Raw genomic sequence first — 21,367 nt, forward strand, 5'->3', positions numbered from 1 at the left:
CCGTGCTACTCAGTGCGAGCACACCATCAACTGAGGCCTGACTGTGAATGGCTGAGTGAAGCAGCTGGGAAGTGAGTGGAGAGAGCAAGGAAGTAAAAGAAACGAGTGAGGGGAGTGCTGGAGTGAGCCAGCTAGTGAGGCAAAGGGTGCCTCTGTTATCCTGAGGGTGAGGAGATGAATAGCAAACAGACGAGTGACCAGAGAATCAAGTGATCAAGTACCGGTGTGAACCAGCCAGTGAGGGAGAGAACAAGTGAATGCTAACTCAGACCTCACCTGGCCTCACACGGTCATTTTTAAAACCTTTGAGTTTTCCTTTCGATGAGCACGTTATCCCCAAGTCACGGGGACCCCAAAGACCATTGAGGAGCCAATTCCAATGTAAACACATAAGGGTCTTTATTACAAGATCTTGGGCAAGGAGTCTCACTATCACCGTAGCATGAGAGGTGAGAACCTCGAGTCTAGGAATGCAAGGTATTTATTGATTGCTTAGGGAATTTCCATATGGGAACGAGTCCTTCATCCTGTGTCCTTTCGTGTGCTTGCTTTAGCAGAACATGTTTTCACCTGTGTCTGCTTCAGCATGTAAGACTCTCAGAGAGAATCTTCCCTCAGGAGGGAGATCCTCAAGCCCAATGACCAGTCCGAGTCCACAGGCTGCAATCAGCAAGAGGATTTTTATTAATCAGGATACACAGGTATCTGTGGGCGTCCCAGTCAATTCGGAAGACTGGCGCGCCTAGCAGAGCCAGGGTGGGCTTTTTATAGTATTTTGGGGAGCAGAAGCAGGCTTACAGAAGCAGATGCATGGTTACAGGGATGTGATTGGTGGAGTAAATGAGGCATACGTGTATGTTACTTATTTTGGCTATAATCATAACAATGAGTTAGCAAAAAGTACATGGTGGTCAGGGCTTCCGGGGGGTCAGGGACTTTTTCTTTTTCCTGCCAGGTGGCCCATGGAGCAGTGCCCATAATTTAGTTTGGTTTCTGCATTTTGTTTTCTTTTCTGGTCTGTTTCGTCTAAATGATGGGTCAGCTTGTCCCACATATCTAAAAACTTACTTTTTACTTCTATAGTTGAGGGCCTTGTGCTTGTACAATTCCCTTTCTGGGAGAGGGTCTTTCATTCCCCCATTTTCTTTTTGTCCTTGAGTGGAATCTTCCACTCAACTTGGTTAAGGTACCTCTGTTTTTTGTTGTTTCACCATCTGATACTGTTGTCTCAGCACAAAAGTTTGAATGACTGAAAGTCTGTATCTCTTATTATTCCTGTTTGATCTGCATAGAAACAACATTCTTCTTTTAGTGTAGCACACAGACTCTTTCTTTAAGGAATATCAGGTCTAATCTTTTCCTATTTTGAAGGACTACCTCTGAGAGGGAGGTTAGGTGTTCTTGGAGGTCAGCTAAAAAGTCTTTTTTACTCTTTTTATATCTGAGTCAATGGCAGTTCTGAATTCTCTATAAGCCTTGCATTGTAGGGCAACAGCAGATGTCCTTGTGCTGCCCTTGTAGCACCTAGATAGCCTTAAATAATTCTCAACTCTCTTTTGTGTCTTATTAAGTCTTTAGCATCAGGATTCTAATCTGGACACTATCTGAACCTATACACCAAGGTCTTTTAGAACTTCTAAACTTATATAGATTGTGATCCCTGAGGAACAGTCCCAAGAAGTGTTAGGAGTACTAACATATGTAATGTTACATCATTTGCAATAAAAAATCAAGCCTATCTTTACACCAATTCCGAGGGAACCCAGGGCAAACAGGAAAACATGAAATTATTGTTTCTAAAACACACTCCTCAAGTGAGCATTATAGCAACCACCCAGTCACTTAAGTCTAGGGAGCTTTTTGAAGATCTGAGTGTCCCTCTAGGTCCCAGCTCTCAGCCCCAACAGCTAGTACGCTGCTGGTGAGGGCTGAGACTTGACGGCTGTCAGGGTGGTCAGCAGCACCAGGTACGGTCCTTTCCAGCGAGGCTCGAGTGTCTGGGCTCCGTGTCGTTGTATGTAGCTGCAGTCTCTAACCTGGAACTGATGGGATGTCTCAGGGGTCTCCGGGGCATAGGCTGCTGTCAGCTGTGAGCAGATTTCTTTCTGTATCACCTGTAGGTCTTTTAGCCTGGCATACAAATCATTATTACTATGACATGTTGGTTCAGTAACATCATCTAATATAGTCAGGGGAGCTGAGGCCCCATATAAGATCTCAAAGGGGGTAAGGCTGAATCTGGAAGGGGTATTTCTTGCTCTGAAGAGAGCAAGAGGGAAGGAGTGTCACCCAGTCTATGCCAGTCTCCATGGTCAATTTGGTCAGGGTCTCTTTTAGAGTTTTATTTATTTACTTTACCTGTCCTGAACTTTGAGGTCTGTAAATACAACGTAATTTTCAATCAACCTCTGAATACTTGGCCACACCCTGGCTTACCTTGGCAACGAAAGTAGGGCTGTTGTCTGACCAGATTACCTTGGGCACTCCAGACCTGTGGAAGATTTCTTCTAGTATCTTCTTGATGACTATTGAGGCCGTCTCTTGTTTGGTGGGGAAAGCTTCTATCTATTCCTGAAAAGATATCTATAAACACTAGGAGACATTTATAACCATATTTTCCTGGTTTTATCTCTGTGAAGTACACTTCTCAGTAGGATCCAGGCCGTTCCACATGGAGCCTCATACCACAGTCAACTTTCCTGAAAACAGTTACCTTTAGGCATGGTATACATCAGTGCACTATCTGTTCCACAAGATACTTGAGACCTGTAACATAATATTTAGTTTTTGAAAATGTCTGGATGAGTTTGCTTACCCCTAAGTGAGTCCATTGATGCATTTGTTTTTATCATGGCCTCTGCCTATTTTTGTAGCAGGATCTTCTTTCTCGTTGAGGTGTACCAGAGTCTCTTCCTCGGCCTGGCTGGGTCATGGAGGGCCCTTAACATAGCCAGAATCTCTTTTTTTTCTTGCCCTCAGATGTCAGCAGGCCCCTCTGCTGATGGGCTGTAGCAAAGGCATACGTGCTGTCCACATAGATGTTAAGTCTCTTTCTCAGCCCAAGGGCTTTGGTGAGGGGAGCGAGCTCTACCCTCTGAGTAGAAGTGCCTTCTGGTAGGGCCTGAGCCCATATGATTCTGTTTCCATCTACCACTGTTGCCCCAGCCCATCTTTTTCCTTCTCTAAGAAGCTGCTCCCATCTATGAACCAGATGGCATCTACCCCATCTGTTGGCTGATCAGTCCGATCTTTATGCCACTCCTGTGCTTTAGTGAGCACCTGCTGACAGTCATGAAGGGGGGTGTCTAGGTCGGGGTCCGGGAGCAGGGTTGCAGGGTTTAGACTCGTAGGGGCAGTCTGGAATCACAAGGAACAAGTGGGATACCCGGCCCACGCCAAGGTCCACTGTTCTTCGGGTAGTCCATGAGTATCATTTGTTGCCAGTAGCCCCCGTATTCAAGGTCTTTTGCTGGACTCTAGCCCATTTGGGCGTAGGAGCACAGAGTGTTGGGCCCCCGTATTCACAAAACAACTGGGCAGGCTTCCCTTCTATCTTTGCGCATAGCCAGCACTCTAGGACCAAGAGGCTTGCCTTCCGGGTTGCTGGAGGGGCCCTCCTTGTTCTTCATGGGGCAGTCCCTGACCCAGTGTCCTTTTTCCTTGCGATAGGCACACTGATCTTTAGCTAGGAATTCTCTTCTGTTGCCAGGTACTGTCTTCCTAGGTTCCCTAACTACTGTGGCCAGTATATATTCCTCTCCTATCTTTTATCCCTCTTTAGCTCTCTAGCTTCTTCTTTTCTTCCTTAGCTTCCTGCTCTTTTTACCTTCTTTCCTCTTTCTCTTCCTCAGTCTCTCTCTCATATCTTCTGCATCTTCCTCTTCCTCTACAGCTATTAGATGCTGTCCACTTATGTAACTACACTTCAACTTTACTTTCTCTGCAACGTACACTAACCCTCAGCAACTTAGCTTAACCCTTCAAATTTCTGTAACTTTCTCTCTTTATATCTTTTCCTTATCTTAGCCAGATTGGTGGGGCATTTTCCAGCCCCTCGGAGACCCACCCTTGGAGCCTGGTGGCAGACCTGGAGCACTCCCTACCTTCAGGGGTATTCAAGTCAACAGTCAGGAGTGAGGGTCTTCTATCCATGTCTGAAACATTCTTTCTGGCCTCCAGTAGGATTCCGTCTTTCCTCAGTGGTAAAGAAGACCTGTAACAGTTACTAACAAGCATCTCAAATGGGATGGTGAGAAAACAAGAGAATCTTGAGAATAGAGGTCCACTGAAGAGGACAAATAGCATTTAGTCACACAGCTAAACCAGGAGGACTTTTTGGGACAAAAAGGCTGTTGTAAAAATAAGCACAAGCTTTGTGTCTGTGAAACAGAACGGCAAGCAGAGGGAGCTGATCTGTTACCGACCATCTCTCTGGACTTAAGAACTAATAACAAAAGGATGGAGAGATGGTTAGGACCTGGGTGCTAGATACCAAGTGGCTGACAAAAGAATTGTAACCAGTTCACCTGGGACTTTCAGGAGCTCAGTAGCAGCCCTTTACCAAACTGTCTCAGTGGGCTAAAGGCCCATGGAAAAGAAAACATTAATCCTGACCTTGGCCACAGCCAAAGCCCGAATTCTAAATTTTGACTGGCAAAACAAAGTTCTTCACAGTTTGTTGCAGATTCCCTCCGAAACTATCTCAGGGGCTTCTCTGTCCCCCAACCTGGGGCATTTTGACCACAGGGGCAGGAACTGGCTGCTGTGGGGATAGGATCAAAGGCACTCTCCATGTCAATGATGACTAACAGGGAAGGTTACTTAATGTTGGAGATCAACTCCTCTCTTGGAATAGGGCCAGCAGATATGGCAGGCTCCCTTAAAGAACTTCTCTTAATGAACACTCTCCTTCTGTGAGCAAGTGTTGAAGGTCTGGTCACTGAAGGCAGCAACTGGAATTATTATTTTTTTTCAGGGCCAAAAGTCTCATAAAACAACCACTACATTTATATTATCTTTTTGTTGTCAAAGCGTTAACCCCAGCCGGCCTCATCACCTTGAAACTCCTCTTACGCTGACTTGGCCAGAGCTGCGCCACTGCCCACGCGCAGCCTGCAGCTTGCTAGCAGGCCTGCATGCTTGTCACCCTCAGCCCCTATATTTTCCTACTCTGTGCTGTCCCTTCCTTAGAAGCTGTGAATGTTTAAGCAACAGGGAGAATTTTTCTTCAGGATCTAAGGTAAAGCTTTCAGGCTCTTGTTAATACCTGCTTCAGACAGGGTCACTCACTAACCTGGAGTTCTTCATACACAACTGTTAACAGCAGCTAGAATGGACAAGGGGAGCAAAGGGAGGGGCATCTCTCCTTGGGGAGGAGGCTAAGAAAGAAAGATAAAACTCCCCGGCAGAAAACAATTTTTCTCAAGCAAATTATTTCCAAGTTAAGCACCAAGAGGACCAAGTAAAACTCCTTGACAAACAAAGCAAACAGTTTCATGATTTTAAACACAGTCGTCAGTCCAAGATTTTAAACACAGTCGTCTATCCAAAGTCCAAAAACGAAACAAAAGTCAAAAAGACACTCGACAATACCACAGAAAACAACCCAGACAAACAAGACCAAGACAAAGCATCCTATAACCAATTTCCACAGATGTTCAAAGAAATTTAGGACACAAAGAAGACAAACAATTCCAACAGTCAGACAGACAGACGCACCGCGCGGCTTCGGTGTCAAACTGAAACCAAAAATTCAGACAGAGGTGACGAGGGTCCGGATCCTTCAGTGGATCCAGCTCTCTCCTCTCTCCTCCAACCCAAAACCACGTATCCTTCCGATACAGGCTGAGCCCCGAAAAACCGGGCTCTAAACACCCTTGGAACGTCTTCCAGGGCTGCGGGGGAGAAGTCCGAGCTCGTCAGCTCCTTCTCTGGCCCGCCCAAATACAAACGGTATAGACCCAAGCCAAGTAACTAAGCATTTACAGAACAAGTCACAAAGCAAGACAAGACAGGACAAGACAAACTCTGGCCAGCTTACCTCCCGGTGGGTGGTCGGTGGTCTCTAGGCAGAGGATCTCCGATCCCGGACGAGCCCCCATATGTAAGACTCTCAGAGAGAATCTTCCCTCAGGAGGGAGATCCTCAAGCCCAATGACCAGTCCGAGTCCACAGGCTGCAATCAGCAAGAGGATTTTTATTAATCAGGATACACAGGTATCTGTGGGCGTCCCAGTCAATTCGGAAGACTGGCGCGCCTAGCAGAGCCAGGGTGGGCTTTTTATAGTATTTTGGGGAGCAGAAGCAGGCTTACAGAAGCAGATGCATGGTTACAGGGATGTGATTGGTGGAGTAAATGAGGCATACGTGTATGTTACTTATTTTGGCTATAATCATAACAATGAGTTAGCAAAAAGTACATGGTGGTCAGGGCTTCCGGGGGGTCAGGGACTTTTTCTTTTTCCTGCCAGGTGGCCCATGGAGCAGTGCCCATAATTTAGTTTGGTTTCTGCATTTTGTTTTCTTTTCTGGTCTGTTTCGTCTAAATGATGGGTCAGCTTGTCCCACATATCTAAAAACTTACTTTTTACTTCTATAGTTGAGGGCCTTGTGCTTGTACAATTCCCTTTCTGGGAGAGGGTCTTTCAAGCAAAACATTCCTCCATGAGTATGACTTAGCCTTTCACCTGTGTCCCCTTCAGTAAAACATTCCTTCACGTGTTTGCTTTAGCAAAACGGCCTTTCACGTGTGTCTGCTTCAGGAAAACACTCCTTCATGTGTTTGCCCCAGCAAAACACAATTGACTTTTCAGAGAACCCTTCTTAAGTTTCCACTTCGGTTCAATAAGCCATTGTCTCCCCTGTACTGGTGAGAGAGCTAGGCAAATCAATTGGTATCGAGATGAAACTTCGAACTGAAGTAACTGAAGCGAAAGATGACTGGGTGTCATGGCAGATGATCCAACCACTTTTCTCACTATGACTCCATCTCTCGCCAGCTTCCTCTCTCTGCTCTGTGGGTTTTTGCATTCTTTTGATAGGAAAGCTCTCATCACAAGGAAGGCCTTGCAAGGAACTTACAAAACCAGCTTGGAAAAACAGAGCAGAGTTCATGGAGAAAGGCCTGGGTCTTCAGGAGAGAACTAACCCAGTATTCAGCCATGGCCAGGGTGAAAGTCTCAGTGTGTACCAGCTGGCCAGCCAGTACTGGCCTGACCAGGATACAGGGAGGAGTCCTTCCAAAATAGAATAGGATTTGACCAAAACCAGCCGTCATCATCTTTTACCCCTCCCTGAGGCTGACAAACTGCAGAAGCAAAGTAAAATGCCATAGTTTGCCAGTTTAAAAATAAATAATGGGAGAACAAAAAAATAATTAGAACGAGAAGAAAAGCTTTCAAGGGTGAAGGAAAGATGTGCACACAAAGCCCTCTCGTTTTCCGTGGTAGGAAGTCAATGCATTTTCTACAGATGAGTCAAAATAGTGTGTGTGCGCTGCTGGGAGTATGGCGATGCACTATAAATGGAAATGTTTAGAAGAAGCCATAGAAGGATGAGTCCAGGGCAGGGTGAGGCTGGAAGCTGATTGCCTTCATCATAAACCTTTCTGTCTCCGTTGGCTGAATCCTATGTGTTGGCATGGCACCCAACACAAGCCACCGGAGGGAAAGATTCCAAAATATTTGGATGGATGCCTGAGCTTCAGTGAGGTAACACTGATCTGACCATTAGCTAGCACACTGGATGAGTTGCGGATACAAGTTTTAAGGTTATGGAGGGAAAATGTCCAATTTAGGGCCACCTTCACTAATACTAAAGTTATGGTTTTTTAAGATGAAAACTGCTTTTCTATCTACTTGGATCAAAAAGCTGACATTCCAAATCAATTTTCTCAAAAGAGAAAAGGAATCTCATAGTCAGTATTACGTTGTATAGTTCAAAATAGCTCGGAAAGGGGGCTTTGGGGTACTTGCATCACAATGAGTGACAAATGTCAAAGAAGAGGGATGGGAGTTGGGGATTTAGCTCAGTGGTAGAGCGCTTGCCTAGCAAGCACAAGGCCCTGGGTTCGGTCCTCAGCTCCGGGGGGGGGGGGGGGGGGAGAAGAGGGATGAACTAAATACCCCAGTCATTGCTCAATGAATAGATTCCTTACTAAATGTACTTGTCCATTACTTAGTCTAAACATGTACCAAAATACCACACTGGTCCCTACGAAGACAGATTATTATCTCAACTGATAAACAGATTAAAATAAAATAAAATGCAAGTATTTCTAAAATCTGCTATAATAAAAGAGCACACCTTTACCACTCTGAATAGCACATATGCACACACAGTGACAGATAGGTGGCCAGCACATAAAGGCATACAGTGATCACTGTTGCTCTCTAGGAGGCGGTGAGGTGTGAGCGCTCTCCCAGGAAGTCCTGCCTCTCCTCCTGTCTTCTGTTTCACAGGCATGTGACCTGCCTGTCCCCACCACTGGTCAGAGTGCTGGACTTGACCCATTCAGCTCCTGCTGTATAGCCCTACCCCCTCCTTACCTGCCAGCCCTGCCAGAGGAGGTAACTGTCCAGTTGTGAAGGGACACTGGCTCAAGCCCATTCCCCTTTGCTTACGAGGAGCCTGGATTGGGCTTCTGGCTTCGATCCTTCCCAACTTCTGCTTGTCCGGAAGTCCTGGACTGGCTTCCTTGTCCTCACATCTCTGTTGACTCATGGGTCATAGTCATCCATCCTCCAGGCCAGGAAGCTCTGAGAGGCCATCTGCTTGGTTTGTGCCCTTCCCTGACATCTGTATCACTTCTTGGGAGGTAAAGACTCCTAGATCACACTGATCACCTTCAGTAACACAGTCTTCCCCTGTGGGTGGCAGTTCCTCCCGTCTGAACTACCAGATAAATACTTCCTGCCAGACCTTCTTCTGTGCCTCCTGAATCCACACTGAGGCCAGAGGTAGCCTGCCAGAGCCCTGGGCACTGACTTCCCTGTGCTCTGGCCTGGCGCTCCTTACAGGGAACATCTCCAGCCAGGCCTGGCACACATGCAGGGCATCTGGACCAGACACTCACAGTGGGACACTCTTACGATCTCCGGGGATTAAAAGACATATGCAGCTAACCTTCCCGAGTCTGTTCCTGAGCCTGCCTCTGCAGCTCATAGTCACAAAGGTAAGCCCTGGCTGCCTCTCACCTCTAGTACTTTCCTGCTTTCCGCTCAGACGCCTCCCCTGCTGGCTCTTCAGTCACAGCTCACACTGAATACTCATCACTGTACTCCTTGAGAAACCAGTTCCGGAAAAGAAGAAAAAAGAAGACCCTGTCCGTGTCACCAGGCTCTTTCTAAAGCCCCCTCCCTTCCAGGGGCTGTCTTTGAACACTCTGTCCTTCATCATGAACCTTCCAGTCCCTAACATTCGGTTTGGTGGGAGATCAAGTCGGGGGACAGTCTGGTCTTCATGCTCTTTATCCCACCACTGTGCCATTTTCTCTCTGAAATCTAGCTGCGGGGTCTCCAGGACTGCCCCTGTGCTCACTGCGTCCCTCTGCACCAGAGATATGGATGCTGGTGTCCCAGGGACAGGCCGTCCCCACCCAGCCGCCTTGAAGCTCCTAGGCTTTCCCAGGAGCATGCAATTTCCCAACCAGGCTCCTTCTTTTGCCCCAGCTGCGGCCCCTCTTCCTCGGGCATCCTCCACCAGGAATCTCAATCAGAAAGTAGATCTTCCGCCCGCTTTACGCAGGGCCGTGGCAGAAAACAGCATTTGTTCCGGATAGTTCAAATAGCGGCATGTTAATGACCATTCTCCCTGTGGAAATGCGTCCCAGAAAGAGAACTAATAAAGACTGAAGGCACATTGAGAGATGAGCCACTGTGGGGTATACTCACACCCTCAAACCAAAGGACCAAAGACGTCATAGGATCCTAGAGCCAGAAATGGCTAGACCCGTGGGCAAGGGCTGATCGTAACACCTAGGAACCCAGAAGGTTGTGACCTGGTGTGGGAGGGTGTGTACCCTGACTTCTCCTATACCATTCTCACCTTTCAGTCAGAGCTTCCCGTTGGCTGATTCTAACCTCTGACCAGACAATGGGAAAGCTCTGGAGAGAGCTGAAAAGTCAGGTCTTTATCAGTTCCAACTAGGTAGATGCACAGGAACACGGGAGAGTAACTACACAAAGTCCTGAAAATGTTCCTTGGAGTCCAAGGCCTCCTCTCTCAAACGAGGAAGCTGAGACTAGGGAAGACTGATGATCCATTCAAGCTCCATGGAGTTTATGGCCAACCTGAGGGCAGACCTCCCATCACTGCATCCCCTGTGGCCCATCGTGTGACAAAGTCCATGACTGTGACACTCCCTTTTATGTAGTCTCTTGAATTGTTTATGGGCTAAAAATAATTGTAAGCCGTTTTAACCGGGCACATCGCTCTGAATCTCTTCCCCCACAGGAAATGCGCTAGCTGGCTGGTGGGAGACTCGGCAGTTGGCCTTGAACTCCCTTGACCTCCCATGCCCAGACAAAGACTTTCCACTCCGTGCTACTGCTGAAGTCCAAGATCAATGAAGCAGCGGGGGAAGAACCAATGCCCCTCCCAGGCATTCTGCAGCCACCGTCTGGATTGATCTCCACACAGGTTGGAGGAGGTGCATAACCGAATTAAAAGCATAATAAATTGAAGCCAACTCGTTCGATTAATGGCAGTGTCTTCTTTTAATTTTGCATCGCATTCATTTGGAAACAATGAAATTAAGAGGCCCATTAGCAGCTGAGGTAAGGAGGCTGAAGCCACAGTCAGGAGGCAATGAAATCTCTGCTTCAGGGTGATCTAGGAGTCAGCTGGGGGTGGGGTGGAAACTGGAAGGGCAAAGTGGTAATGGTCTCCGTAGAAGGAATGTTGGCGGGAGGCGTAAGAGGTACATTTGGTGAGGATGGGGTATATGTTCCTGTCTCGGGTCCCTGGGTTTCCTCCTTCTTGTTGTCATGATAGTGGCAGTACCAGGCCACACTTCTGAAGGTCGAGTGAACTGGGTCAAGAGCTATTAGCCATCTGGTCCTCCAGATGTCCAGAGCACCACTTCTGCCAAGTGACTCCTCCCCACCCAAATCTTTCCCACCCACCTTGGCTTAGACGATGGCCTTGGACAGGATGCCCATTGATTGTAACTGGAGCCATTCTGAGGGCCCCAACCCCTTACGCAACCTGAACACACAAAATTGGCCTGGGTGACCTGACCTGGGCTGGCAGAGGCCACCCAGGTGACACCCAAAGAGAGACTTGGCACAATGAATCCCCAAGGAAATTCACAGGATCTCTCACCCATCCCTAGCCCCTATGAGGAGTATGGAGGCCAGACAGCTTGTTCTTACTGTTTAATGCAGCCGAACCTTCACTATTTTCCTTGTGGTGTATGCAAGGTAGCACATAAACTATAATCCTATTTTATCCTTCTTGTCCCTGAAGAAGGCACAAACCCATCCCATGTGGAAAATAAGAAAACTGAAGCCACAGAAACAGGACAGGGGAAGATGGAGTCAACCTGAGCAGAGCCAGCCCTGCAACCCATCCATCCCAGCAGGGGCACCAGGTCTTGGCTGCCCTCCATGACAGTCAGAAATTTTGGTCCCATGGGGATCTCATCAGTATGTCTTCTTAATCACTTCTGTTCCCTCCTAGAAAGGACTATGCATCAGAATAGGCAAGGATGCTAGGAGAGAGAGAGAGAGAGAGAGAGAGAGAGAGAGAGAGAGAGAGAGAGACAGAGAGACAGAGAGAGAGAGACAGAGAGAGAGACAGACAGAGACAGACAGAGAGACAGAGAGACAGAGAGACAGAGAAATGGAGAGAGAAACAGAGAGGCAAAAGCAAAGAATGTGTCACCAGAAGTGCAGATGTCACAGAGTAAGGGCTCCAGCTGTGCCCTCAGACAACCTGTACTTGTGGTTACAAACTTGCAGGCTCCCATCAAGATTTGAGGCTCAGTAACTCACCAGACTGTCACTGAAGTCAACGATTTTGTCATGAGGAATATAAGTCAGCAGTACCTGAGTGAGGAGATGTGACGTGAGATTTGGGAAGACTCAAATTCAAAGTGTGGATGCCTCATCCCCTGGCACATGAATATATACTTACGCTCAGCCTGCCCCTCCTCTGTGCCAAAGACCTAGCTCATAGCTGGGATTCTACATCCCAACCTTCTAATCACGTGATGGGTTGGCCCCAAAATCCAACTCTCCAGAGCCTCACCATGGACCACTCTGTTAGCATAAACAAGGCATATCACAAATAATGAAGATTCCTCCAACCCTGGAAATCCCATGAGCTTGGAAACTTTCTGCTAGGAAGCCTAAACAAAAATCAAATCCCCTTTTCCCTAAGATGTGGCTCCCCATCACCTCTGGGGAAAACAAACTCCAGTCTTGCCAAGAGAACTCTTTCTGTCTGCCTTCCTTTGTCCTCTATAGCCACACTGGGTATCTCTGCTCTCCTGCTGTTCAGAAGCAGTGGCCTTTCCCATCTCTACAGGGAAGAACTCCCTCTCCTCCCTCCTTTCTTAACGAAGCTTCCATGTGGCCATCTTTCGATTCACTTTCCCAGCTCCCTAGTGAGAGGCATCCTGATCACTGGCACATTTAGGACCCGTAGGTTTGCTCTCTCGGTTGACCCAAAGATACACAATGAAAGGTCCACAGAGGTAATAGTACCTCAAATCTGTAAGGCTCCTCTGCTGGGGTTGGCACTATGGCCCTTCCCAGGCCAACAGATAAATCGCACCATACTCAAATCATGCAGCTTTTACATCCGTGATCCTAAGGCTGTGCTACCTGCTAATCCAACGGCCTTTTGGCAGAGGTCCTCTTAAGTTATGATTCTAGTTAGAGAAGAGCCTGGCTATATGGTCAAGGTATTTGTAACTATATTTTGAGTCTGAGTCTTATTTCTGAGAGCATGGGGCTGGGAGGAAGAACTACATTTAACTTCTACATTGGACAAAGCATGTATAATGGCTCGCCTGACTAGAACATCCATGACCAGGACTATGAAATGTGGCTGGATCAGGAGTTCAAGAGGTAGTCCTGGACCTCTCTTTCCACCTCTGGCATGTACAAGCCTGTCTGTCAGGTAGAAGCAGTCTCTCATAAAGCATCAGCCCAAGACCATGTATTCCTCAGAGCACATAGAAAGAAAACTATCGAGGTTCATCTTTCCCAAAGCAGACTCTGGCTGGCGCTGCAGCTCTGCCACTGCGCATGCCCAGTGTATGAGATACTCTACAAAGGTCGCTGCAGGCATAATTCAGTGAAAGATCTTCATATGAAGTCAATCCGGCATGTCCATTTTTAATCAGGTTGCTTTCATATTATTGAATTTCAGGGTTTCTTTTTAAACATCCTGCGTTTGTCTGATAGATGTTTGGGTACTAAGTGTCCTTATCAGAGAGGGATGAGAAGGCTGTGGATGTAGCTCCATGAAAGACCCTTGTCTGGCGAATATATGTAAGGCCTAGGGTCTACTCCCAGCACGGCCAAAAGGAAAAGACATAAGCTGGGTGTGGTGGCATGGCCTATAAATCCAGCATGAGGTCACACAACAAAAGGACAGTGTACTGAAGGCCAGCCTGGGTGACACTGAGTATCAGGGTAGCCTAGGGTAGGGAGGGATAATATGCCTGCAGTGTTTGAGGCTGGAAGAAGACAGCAGGGTCCCCCCTCTCTCTCTCCCTTAGAGACTGGGAAAGAAGCAAGCACAGCCCATGACGCTTTGATCTTTGAGGGGCTTTACCCCCCCCAAAAAATTACAAGAAGACAAATTTATGTTTTTATAAACCATGATAGTTGTAGCAATTGAAAAATAATAATTTTTTTCCTTTCAGAAGTCTCTTAGTTGGGATGATTAAAGGGATGTGGGGCAAAGAAAATATGAAGTAGATTTGCTAACACTGTACTTGACAGGTTAAAGACCAAGGACTCAGAGGTGCCAGAGAGACCAGCAGGGGTTTCGGGCATCTCTCAGCCTGAGAGGTGGGAGAAGGAGTCACATGCATTGGAGAGAAACGTGTTCCAGACTGACCATTCGGAGTATTCGTAAGAGACGGAGAAGAGACTTATGGTACAGTGCAGTATTTGCTAGCATGCACAGGCCCTGGGTTCAGTGCAGTCCTCAGGCGTAGAGCATACGCACATTCCCTAAACCTTAGTCCTGGTGGCTTCTTAGCCACAGAGAGTGCTGGGCTCACACCTTGAAATCTGCATCCTTTGGGACAGACTCATGAACATTCATAAACTAACGTCTGTGGTCTAGGCACTGAGAACTTTGTTTCTCTAAGCATCACAAGACCAGGTCAAAGAATGTAAAAATCAGTCAGTTGCAGCCTAAGGTACCAGGTCCACATCTGCAGCACAAAAAGCCTCTCTGGAGACAGTTTCAGCGTCTAGGGGTAATCACACTCATCTCTGTGTGTACCTGAGATGTGTAGATGAGTTGAAGCACCATGAACGACACTGACAGTGCCAGAGACAGTCCTTAGTCGGTCTTTCTCTCCTTGGCTGCATCCTGCATCTGATTTTATTTACTGAGTCTTCTCTCTGTCGCTTTGCCAAAGGGCTGTCGGTTTCCTTCACGACCTCAAAACCTAACATCTTTATTTCATCGATCTTTTTGTGGGTTTCCTTCTCTATTTGCTTTATTTCCTCTTTGATTCTTCCTTCTACTAACACAGGGTATTAGACTGCCTATGTGAAATCTTCCTCTTGTTTAAGATGTAGGTGCACGTAGCTGTGAACTTCCTTCCGAGCACTACTTTTTCTGCATCGCACAACTACTGGGATGTTACGTCTTGATTTTTCCTTGCTTCAGGAAATTATTTAGTAGTGGTAATTCAGAGTTTCTAGAGTTCCTCCCATGGTTGTTTTTTGGTTTGCTTCCCTAGTGGTCAGAAAAGACAATAACGTACTAAAGCAGTTTGATACAATGTTTAGGCTTGTTTTGTGATGTATTGCACATTCTGTCTTGGAAAATGTTCTGTGTCCTGATGGAAGGATGTGAATCCCAAAGCTCTTGCTTGGATGGCATGTTCTAGAAATGTCTGTTAAGTCCATCAGTCCTCGGTGAAGTTTAACTCTAATTGTTCATTTTTGCCTGGATATCGATTGACAGTAGATAACAGGGTGTTGAAACACTCAGGCATTCGCGTATTTGATCCATTAAGGACCCTTTAGGACCAAAATGGTGGCTTTGCATACCTGGATACTCCAACACTGGGTTCGATGTGGCCTTTATATCATTGCTTTTCCTTCTTACTGGATTACTTTCCCTGTCGATGAATACTGGTCTTCTTTCTGTCTCTTTTTGTTCTGTTGTTTTCCTAAATATAGTGTTCCTTGAAAAACTACAACTATTTCCATTTGGTTTGCATGAGCCATCTCTTCCAAACCTTGTGTGTGTGTGTGTGTGTGTGTGTGTGTGTGTGTGTGTGTGTGTGTGTCTGTCTGTGTGTGTGTATGTGTGTGTCTGTGTGTGTGTGTCTGTCTGTGTGTGTGTGTCTGTGTGTGTGTGTCTGTGTGTGTATGTGTGTGTCTGTGTGTGTGTATGTGTGTGTATGTGTGTGTGTCTGTCTGTGTGTGTCTGTGTGTGTGTCTGTGTGTGTGTATGTGTGTGTGTATCTGTCTGTGTGTGTCTGTGTGTGTGTGTGTGTCTGTGTGTGTGTGTCTGTCTGTGTGTGTGTCTGTGTGTGTGTATGTGTGTGTGTCTGTCTGTGTGTCTGTCTGTGTGTCTGTCTGTGTGTGTGTCTGTGTGTGTGTATGTGTGTGTGTCTGTCTGTGTGTGTCTGTGTGTGTGTGTGTGTCTGTGTGTGTGTGTGTCTGTGTGTGTGTCTGTCTGTGTGTGTCTGTGTGTGTGTGTCTGTGTGTGTGTGTGTCTGTGTGTGTATGTGTGTGTGTCTGTCTGTGTGTGTGTGTCTGTGTGTGTGTGTCTGTGTGTGTGTCTGTCTGTGTGTGTCTGTGTGTGTGTGTCTGTGTGTGTGTCTGTGTGTGTATGTGTGTGTGTGTCTGTCTGTGTGTGTCTGTGTGTGTGTGTCTGTGTGTGTGTGTCTGTGTGTGTCTGTCTGTGTGTGTCTGTCTGTGTGTGTCTGTCTGTGTGTCTCTGTGTGTGTATGTGTGTGTGTTTTCTGACAAAGTAAGTTATTTTTTATTTTTTAGGCAACCATTTGAGTTTTGAAATCTCCTCAGCTGCTCTGTGTCTTCTGACTGAGGGATTGAATCTATGTGTATTCTGGGTTGTTCTTGAGAATTTACTCTGTCCATTTTCATAAGTGCCGTCTGACTTGTGTATCGTTTGTTCTCTCGGAGTTTACTTTTCGGTTTGTTGCATCTCTACAGTGATTATGTTTTCTTTTTTCTCTATCTGCTGTGCTCATGAGTTTGACTCTCTTGTGTGTCTCCAAAATTGCAGCCATCATCTTTCTGCTGAAGATGGACAGCTTTTCTGTGCATTTCCTGGAGAGTGGTAAGTATCTGCTTTTGCATGCCTCGGGAAGTCTTTACGCTGTCATTCCTGGAACTTAGATTTCTGGTGTATAATATCATTGGTTATTAGGGGGCTTCAGGGTTGGGGGTAAATTTAAGAACTTCCATTCCTTTTTGTTTTGCATGGCTTTTATTCTCCAATCTTTCGACTAAGAATAATTTTAATAATCATATAGTTATGTGGCTTATAAAAGGGAAAGGGAACATCTGCCACTGTGGAAAGAGAAAGCAAATCTTGACCTAACACTTTAAATATTACAAACATTTTAAGATCCTATTTATGCAACTATGATTTATCTTCTAAAATGCCCTTAAGTGTCTCTTCATAACTAGATTTAAACATCTTGAGCTAATCTGACTATTTTGAAACACTTGTCTGGCAGTCTAAGTCGTTTGAAGTAATACACCACCAGACTCCCAAGATTGCTCACAGGCTAAACACACAATCGCACACTTTAAGAGTGCAGGGCCACTAAGCAGGCTTTGTATACGAATACTTATGTGGCCAAAGTACGGCCCGTCAGACGGACTGACCGAGTAAAGGCAGCCATCACTGACCAACGCAACAAAACGGTCTTCAATGTTTGAAGATGTAACTTCCTTCCATGGAGCAGTTGCCTCCCCCTTTTGCCTAAAGAGAATAAAAAGCTAACTCTTACCTAACCAAACCAAAATAATACCAACCCTCCCACCATGAGAACGCTAATTCACCGTTCCATATTTGTCAGGCTGAAATGAATTAACTCAATGCCCCAAATGTGCTGTTAAGCGATTCAACACATTGCTCTGAAATTACAGATACAAAGCAACCATTTGCTGTCTGTTACTAATACTAGCCCCCCGGACCCGATTGTCCCTAAGGATGAGAGAATCCACATGGAAACCCAAGTGACACTATGTAGCCCTGCCCCCACCTTATCCCTAATGAGTGAATAAAGATGCCTACAGCCTATACCTGGGCAAAATTGAGAACCAAGATTTGGGGTTCCTAGGCTTGGGGTTGGAGGAGAACCATGAGGAGAGAGAAAGAAGGTGGAAAGAGAAGGAAGCCACCACGGGGTAGGTGAATCATGAAAATATAGCCGGGAAGGTTAGCCAATTAGAGCTAAGAGCTGCCCAGAGGGAACATGGCAAATTATAAAACGGGGTTATCGATGGGGAAATAGATTCTAATAGCACCCAGGGCAGATGTCTGCCCTCTGCTGCTGAATGAGGCTTCTGATCAATGTAAAGGTGGCCTTTTATCTGGGAACTGAGTGATCAAAGGTGGGGTCAAATCCCCTGATTGAGATGAGATGTTTTCAACATCAGCTATCACCCTAAAGATGCAGATCCAAACTGTAAGGTAGAAACTGGAATAGATAATACTAAATCTAAGTGATATCCTTGTACTTCTAAATAGGGCACACCTTGGATATTTGTTTGATATTTTTAGCAATACCAACTACTATTTAATAAAGAAAACCACAGGACATCTCCATTAAGAGAAAACAAACGTTTGTGGCTAGGAAAGCTAAAATTATAAAATCTGGAGCTAGGAGCATAAATGCCCATATTTGGCTATTGAAACCATTTAATGCAGGCTTTCTTAACATTGTCATTATATTTATTACAGGGTTAAAAGATAAATGTATTTATAATGAAGCCCTGTCTTAAACGATGGCTTGATCTTAAAATCTATACCTCTAAAGGGAATTTTCCAAAATTTAGTTTCAGAAAATAAACGCACAGAATTAGTGAACAATTTCTCCCTGCTAAATAGGCACTTTGATGTGAATGTCCTAAGTCATCACATCACTCCCTGACTGGCATCTCAGGAGTAAATGTTTCATTTTATTTATAGTGAATGGAGACTTAAGAGGTTTATTTATAGTGAATGGAGACTTAAGAGGTTACACTAAACAAGCATGTTTTGTTTCTCTAAAATTAATCTATTGACAAAGCTTTTTTAAAAATCTCTACATTTTCATTTGTGTACACACACAAAAAAAAAAAAAACACAGACAGAACCAGTCATAGAATTATGTCAAATCTGTAATAAACCACAAATAACCAGGACTCAATTATAAAAGAAGAACTGAAGCCAACATTGCTGTACCTTCAGCAGACTTAGGGTCAGGGTCAGGGTCAGGGTCAGGGTTAGGGTTAGGGTTAGGGCTAGGGTTGGGGTTAGCAATAAGGAAAGGATTAGTGTTATGGGTAGGGTTAGGGTCAGGGTCAGGGTCAGGGTTAAGGGTTAGGGTTAAGGGTTAGGGTTAGGGTTAGGTTTAGGGTTAGTTTTAGGGTTAGGGTTAGTTTTAGGGTTAGGCTTAAGGTTCAACAGCAGAAAGTCTATTTCTTGGCCTTCTTCAGTCTATCAGCCTGATGACTCACGCCTGTACCTTCAGCTACCCTGAGGGTTGGAGTAGGAGGATTGCAGTTCAACTCCAGCCTTGGCATTGAGTAAAAGCCTTGTCAAAATAACATGTGAGAAGTGTAGGAAACTGGCTCCAAACTAGAGAGCTTTTGACATTTCTGCCTCCAATGCCCTTTGCTGCAAAAAAGATAGAATTGAGTTCTTTGAAACTCAAATCAACAACTCAGCTTTCTAAATTAAATATTCTAAGACAGTGCAGCCCAAAAGGACACTCTAATTTCATTCTTGTATTCTGACAAATGAAAGTAGGGAAATATTAAAATCTTTGTGTTCTGTAATGAAACTAGTATTAAGAGCAGAAATTTCATTTGCACCGTAAAAGCACTGCAAATTCCTAACACAGGTCCTGGATTTGGGTCAATGCTTCAAGCTGTTTTTGCTGGTTTTTATAGATGAACTCCATGCTCAGAACAAAGTGTGTGTATTGTGTGTTTGGGACCAAGGCTGCAGTGAAGGCATGTAAGGCAACATAGGTAAACATTGTCATAAACATCTCAGACTCATTACACATTTAATTTCGGATTCATTTTAGTTGTTATAATATTCAGAAATGTTTTACTGCTGCCATATTTTTACCCTTCCGTATGGGGTCACTAAGTCGTAAACTACAATAAAAGAAGCTGCAGTTCAGAGTCATAATTTACAAATAAGACAACTAAATTCATTCACAGTTCTAACGAATGCTGGCTTTTTTGGAATATCCTATGAAAAATGTGTACCACCATTGCTTAGCTATTGGGAATAATTCAATGTCCTGTTCGCTCGGGTAGTTTTAATGCAGTGACTCTGGATCCACTTTAAAGTATCCAAGGAAACAAAACTCAAGTGGTCACTTAGTCTCTGGCATTCTCTACAGCAGTAACCCACGCCAGGAGCCGGAAGGAGCCATAACTCTAAGGTGCCAGAACAGGAAGGTCTACAGAAGTGGCCACAGCCATAGACATGCATCATAGAAAACCTCCGCCTTGGGCTGCAGAAGAAAGAGTGTGTGTGCATGTGTGCATGTGTGCATGTGCATTGATGTGTAGGTGCCCACAGAGACCAGAGGAGGGTGACATCTTCTCTGGAGCTACAAGCGGTCATGAGCCATCTGACATGGATACTGGGGACTGAGCTTGGCAGCTCTGGAAAAGCGACAAGTGCCCTTTGGCCACTTAGGATTACAAAATAGACGGGCACAGAGCAGGTAGATCACGTGCAGATGGTTGGACGGGTCACCCAGGCAGCTGATTCTTCAGCCACATCTGAAGCCCTCCCCTTCCAAAGCACCACAAGTATGCCCAGAGCCAATTTTATGATCTGAGGCATAAGTCACATCCTCAAGTAGTCAGGCAGGGCTCAGACACCTGCCGTGACTGGGGGGGGGGGGGTTGTCTTCCTAGAAAACTCTGGAGAGAAATCCACTTGCAAATCCCTATCCATAGCCGGCCACCCTCTATGGGGAAACAGCATCCTAGAAATCGCAGAGAGCCTGAATAAGTCGTGGCCATCAAACAACCCAGAAAGCATCAGGTGACACTGAGCAAGCCCACTGAGTTTATCCAGACATCCAGGTCACCCTGACAGTTCATCTGGCCTTGTCAATCCCAGGATAGGCATAGTACTGGATGATATGGGAGGGACCGGAACACAAATTAAAGATACATTGTAGCCAGTACAGAATGTTACATCCCAAGATCCCCCCACTGCCTGCTGAGTGCTCTCTCCGCCCTAGCCCTTTGCTTCCTGTCACCTGCATTCTTTGTACAGCCATAGCTACAGTGATAGCAGATATAGTGCAGGCCTCTTGGAGATAACCATCCATTCAAAATTACTCACTGCCAAAGAAGAGAGAGGTCCCTAGTAACCTCAGACTCATTAACTCTCTGAGTAACGCTGCTGAGGGCTGAGTGATATGTGGCCCTGTCTCTTGTCCCCATAGCATGCTGTTTCTCATCTCTCAACAAGGCCTGAATGTCTGGAGATACTGCCTGAGCAGGAGTCCCAGGCTAGGTCAAGAGATAAAAAGGTTGCCATCAAATGTCCCCAGATGGACCGCCCACATTGCCTCTCACATTAGCAGGTGGGGGGAAAGGTGACTAGGTAATTTTACGGCAGCTATCAGAAGCTGAGAAACTGAGTCCTGTTTCAGTTCTCTAGGGGATCCTAAGGAGCATCCCCAGTGGTCTTTCCCACATAGCTTTTGTTAAAGCATCTTCTTCTGATCACGAATGTAACATCGTGATATTGTATCAATTATTGTATTGATATGCAAATCAGGGCTGGAGAGATGGCTCAGTGGTTAAGAGCACTGACTGCTCTTCCAGAGGTCCTGAGTTCAAATCCCAGCAACCACATGGTGACTCACAGCCATCTGCATCACCGATCCCAGATCTCACTTCTTCTTTCTGGTGCCTACAGGTACCAGACACACTCATGGTGCATG

At 45.8% G+C, this 21,367-nt stretch overlaps 2 long non-coding RNA genes across 2 annotated transcripts; one reads left to right on the forward strand and one right to left on the reverse strand.

Annotated features, from left to right (window-relative positions):
* Positions 1–852: 852 nt before the first annotated feature.
* LOC134482316 (uncharacterized) lies at positions 853–6,641 on the reverse strand. The gene is made up of 2 exons (XR_010058351.1): positions 6,041–6,641; positions 853–2,130 (listed from the first exon to the last, which is right to left on the reverse strand). It is a non-coding gene; the product is annotated as an uncharacterized LOC134482316 (long non-coding RNA).
* Positions 6,642–8,813: 2,172 nt separating this feature from the next.
* LOC134482540 (uncharacterized) lies at positions 8,814–10,700 on the forward strand. Its single transcript, XR_010058776.1, has 2 exons — positions 8,814–9,172; positions 10,453–10,700. It is a non-coding gene; the product is annotated as an uncharacterized LOC134482540 (long non-coding RNA).
* The last annotated feature ends 10,667 nt before the right edge of the window (positions 10,701–21,367 follow it).

The sequence above is a fragment of the Rattus norvegicus genome, chromosome 16, assembly GCF_036323735.1.
Source record: "Rattus norvegicus strain BN/NHsdMcwi chromosome 16, GRCr8, whole genome shotgun sequence".
Classification (NCBI taxonomy): domain Eukaryota; kingdom Metazoa; phylum Chordata; class Mammalia; order Rodentia; family Muridae; genus Rattus; species Rattus norvegicus.